At 36.8% G+C, this 5,074-nt stretch overlaps 1 pseudogene; it reads right to left on the reverse strand.

The window, feature by feature from the left end:
• Positions 1 to 3,295: 3,295 nt before the first annotated feature.
• On the reverse strand, positions 3,296 to 4,177 carry LOC102818101 (annotated as a pseudogene).
• Positions 4,178 to 5,074: the final 897 nt, after the last annotated feature.

Raw genomic sequence — 5,074 nt, forward strand, 5'->3', positions numbered from 1 at the left:
TATAACTCAAAAGTATCTATTCTTCTACGGTCTTTCTTATTTACTGTTGAGCTTTCGCATGCATATGAGGTTATTGAAAATACCATGGCTTGAGTCAGGTGCACCTTAGTCCTCAAGCTGACATCTTTGCTCTTCAACACTTTAAAAAGGTCTTGTGCAGCAGGTTTGCCAAATGCAATACATTTAGTAACCAGAAAAGATGGTCACATTAATATCAACTTAGCAGGTAACTGACCAGCATTCAGAAAAATGCAGCAAATTCCTGTTTATATAATAAAGTGTTTTATGAAGGACCTCTTGAGTTTATCAGTTCTGTCCTGCCTATTGTGCAAGCATATTATAATTTGCATTAGTTTTTCCCAGAAAAGCAACCCTGGAAGAATGTGTGTATATGCAAAAGAAGACAAAATAATACAAAATGAAGTAAAATATACCATAGATATAACATTAGAATACAAAACTGAACTGCAAATATAAACTTGAGATTCATTACAATATAAGTATTATATAAACCCATGAGAATGTCATGGATCTATACAGCAGAGTGAGAATATCTATGGTCTATCCTTTGGAATCCTCCAATTGAAAGAATTTGGATTAATAAGGATGAACCTGCAAAGTACACTATGAAAAAATAATGTAGAAGACTCAAAGGAGGCTGAGTAAGTGTAATTTTTCTACATACCAGTTTAATAGTATTGTGAAAGAAATCAATGGTGAAAGAGCACACATACGCACACATAGTATACAGCAGACCTTGCTAGAAAGTCTCCACTTCATTAAGTGACAAATTGTAAGAACAGTAGTAATAAAGGCGATAGCTTGAAAGTTATCTGCATAACGTACTTTTGTCATTAGGGATTTCTTTCACAGAGTACATTTTTAAATGATAATTTCTGGCTACATCTGGAGAATAATGGCATCTATGTTGGATGTCTGTAATAACCCAAATACTTAAGACACATCTATAAAAGACACATAAAAAAACTATCTACATAAAGATAATTACTCTTGCACATGTTCTACAGATTTCCAGCAGAAGACTGTTCAAACATTGTAAACACAGTATCTGGTAAGTGCATCTGAGAAAGAATTTTACTCAATCAACTTGAAATGGGATAGAAACAACACAGTGATTGAGTTGTAAATTAAAAAAGAAAAAGTTCATAGTCTTATCTTGTTTTCATCAGTTGCACCAAGGGAAGCAATAGCCCATCATCCAACAACTCTCAAGATGCTAGTTATACTAAAAAGTTTGTATCTGATTACAGTTCCGGGGAGACTTCCCCGGAGAGAACAATCAAGAGGCATATGATAAGTAATCAGTACTATCAAGAGAAAAATCTGCACAACCCAGTTACTTGTGACTGATTATTAATATATAATATTCTTTTGTTATTGTTTTAAAAAGAACTAAAGAAAAATATACTCCTTTTCCCCCCAAAAAATAAACCCATATTCCAAGGAATAGAAAACACTTTTTAAAAACACATTTAGGAGCTCTTATAGCGCAGTGGTTACGAGTTGGGCTGCTAACCTCAAGGTCAGCAGTTTGAAACTATTAGCAGTTCCAGGGAGAAAAATGAGGCTTTCTGCTCCCGTAAAGATTTACAGCCTTGGAAACCCTGTACAGGGCCACTATGAGTCAGAACTGACTCCACGGCACACAGCCACCACCATCAGCTCAAAGTGTTATCATGCAATTTCATTCATAAGCCAAGAAAATGATGCTATGTTAAAAAAGATGATCAGAGATCAAGAAAAAGATAGGATCTGAAAATAGGCCTGCTGAAATAAAAGATGAATTGGAAGGAATACAAAATTAAATTGAAAAATTGGTTAAATATCCCATGACACAGAGGCCTGAGAACAATGATTTTTCTGACCACACACACACAGATATATTCTCTTGAAATTTCAGGATACCAAGGATAAAAAGTAGATATAAAGATTAAAAATTTAAAAAGTGAAACCATAAAGACCCAAGAATTGCAGTGGCATCAAACATCTAATTGACAACATTAACTATTATAAGAGAAAGAAGAAATGGCTTCAAATTTTGTGGATAAATTTTGGACATAGAATTTCATAACTAATCAATCTAGCAAGTATGATGACAGAATGGGTGAACTTTCAGACACTAAAGGTCTCAAAAGCCAATTTCCATTGCAACTAAATTTTTAATGTAAAAGACTTGTATGATTTCTACCAAAATGATAATATAGACTAAGAAACAGAAAAAATAGGAGTCTCAAGAGAAGAGAGAAAACAATTTCCCTGGATAATAACTTGGACTAATAAAGAAGTTCCCATGACTAAGAAAAGATTTAATAAAATAAATAGTAAGAGAGTTTGACAAACTTGTTGTTTTTAGGGGGTGTCGAGTTGGTTCCAACTCATAGTGACCCTATGCACAACAAAACATAATACTGCCTTGTCATGTGCCACCATCATCATCGTATCCTTATGTTTGAGATCATTATGGCTGCTACTACGTCAGTCTATCTCATCAGGGGGTCTACCTCTTTTTCAATGATCCTTCACTTTATCAAGCATGATATCCTTCTCCAGGAAATGGTCCCTCCTGATGACATATCTGAAGAATGAGAGACAAAATCTTGCCATCCTGGACTCAAAAGAGGATTCTGGTTGTATTTCTTCTAAGAAATATTTCATTATTCTTCTGGCCGTACCACCAATACTCTCCTCCAACACCATATTCAAATTCTGCATTTCTTCTATGGTTTTTCTTATTCACTGTCAAACTTTCACATGCCTATGAAGCTAATGAAAATACCAGGGCTTGGGTCAGGTGCACCTTAGTCTTCAAACTGGTATCTCAGCTCCGGAACACTTTAAAAGAGATTTTGTGCAACAGATTTGCCTAATGCAATACGTCTTTTGATTTCTTGATGGCTGCTTTCACGAATGATGATTGTGGAGTCAAGCAAAATGAAGTCTTTGATAATTTCCATCCTTTCTCCATTTATCATGATGTTATTTATCGGTCCAGTGGTAAGGATTTTTGTTTTCTTTACATTGAGGTGAAATCCATACTGAAGTCTTTTTGTTTTATTAATTTTCAACAAGAAACACTTTTTAATATGAACACTGTGTATGTGTGTATAAAGACGCAATATACAAGCAGAAACCACTACTCTACCAATAATGACATTATTATCTCATCAAAGAACATATAAATTAAGTTACTAAGGGATGTCAAGGGGAAAAGTATTCTCTGAAGTTCTATATTCAGTTTACTCTCTTGGGGAAAATGGCATTGATTTGGCTCTGATCACAGTTCCATCATCTCCACTTTCTGTGTAAGTTCAGTTTCAATGGTATCCAATTCTCACTTTGCTTCTTCAATTTTCACTTGAGTAAGAGATGGATTCGGCATTAAATCTAAGTAAAATTCTAATTTTTTCTTCAGCAGGATAGTCTGTCATTTCAATTCTGCAAGTTTCTCCTACAGAGCTACCAGTGACCGGTGAGACAGAGAACCATCCATGCCTCTGACTGAAAGCTGATCCTCTGTGGCTTTGATTCCACATCTGAACTCCTCTGACTTTGCTTTCAGGAAGTCCAAGTCCTGAAGGTCAATTTTGGCCTTTTCCCAAGAGAGATGTCACTCGACTTTCTTGAGGTCCTCCTGTAGACATTTTTCTAATATCAAAGTTCCAGTTAGATTTTTTCCCCAAGTTTTGTCAATTCAAGCTTGATTTCTTCATTTTTAGATTTGGTACGATAAAGATCAGAGGTCAAATCATTCACTGCAGGAATGAAACTAGTTACTGAGGTATCCTTTGTTTCAAGCGTCATCACAATGTCGACCAAAGCTTTCAGGTACCTGGATCCAGTGCTAGAGAGGTGCTGGACAAATTCACTCTCCAATAGAAGGTCAGTCCTGAAGGTGCCTAGCTTCGGATTCATACTCACTAGCTTTCTGTTTCAAGTCCTCTATGACTTTGCTGTGGGCTTTGCTGCGTTCTGAAAGGTGATGCAAAATCTCTGTGGTCTGTGGATTCACCTCATATTGTGGAATGGGATGATCTCTGTGTAGTTTTTTCAACCAGACAGCAACCTGTGCTCCTTTCTCCAACTGATCTCCCAGCTCCTGTGGCTCCACCATAGCAGCAGTTCCTGCCACTTCCATACTGAAGTCTTTGATCTTCATCAGTATTTCAAGTTCTCTTTGCTTCCAGTAAGGAAGGTTCTATTATCTGCATATTGTAGGTTGATAAAGACTCTTTCTCCAATTCTGATGAGACGCTGTTCATATAATCCAGTTTCTCAGATTATTTGCTCAACATACAGATTGGATAAGCATGATAAAAGGATGCTACCCTGCTGCACACCTTTCTTGATTTTAAACCTCCAGTATCCCCTTGTTTTGTTCTAATGACTGCCTCTTGGTCTATGTACAGGTTCCTCAAAAGCTCAATAAAGTGTTCTGGAATACCCAGTCTTTGCAATGTTTGCATAGTTTGTTATGATCCAGTCAAAGGCCTTTGATAGTCAATAACGCATAAACATCTATCTGGAATTCTTAGTTTTTAGCCAAGATCCATCTGACATCAGCAATGATATCCTTCATTCTAACTACTATTCAGAATCCGGCTTGAATTTCTGGCAGCTCCCTGTCGGCGTACTGCTGCAACTGTTTAGGAATTATCTTCACCAAAATTTTACTTACATGTTATATTAATTATGTTGTTGGATGATTTCTGCATTCTGTAGGGTCGCCATATTTTTTTGGCATGGGCACAAATGTGAGTCCCTTAGCTGTCTTCCAACTTTCGTGGCCTAGATGAGTGAGTGCCTCCAGTGCTTCATCAGTTTGTTGAAAGATTTCATTTGTATTCCATCCGTTCCTGGAGACTGTTTTTCACCAATATCTTCAGTGTAGCTCAGTACCATCAGTTCTTGATCATAGGCTACCTCTTGAAATGGTTGACATGCCAGCCATTTCTTTTGATATAGCAATTCTCTGTGTATGTTGTTGTTGTTGTTGTCAGGTGCTATCGAGTCGGAACCGACTCATAGCGACCCCATGCACAGCAGAACGAAACAA

The sequence above is a fragment of the Chrysochloris asiatica genome, unplaced genomic scaffold (genome assembly GCF_000296735.1).
Source record: "Chrysochloris asiatica unplaced genomic scaffold, ChrAsi1.0 scaffold00308, whole genome shotgun sequence".
NCBI classification, from domain to species: Eukaryota; Metazoa; Chordata; class Mammalia; order Afrosoricida; family Chrysochloridae; genus Chrysochloris; species Chrysochloris asiatica.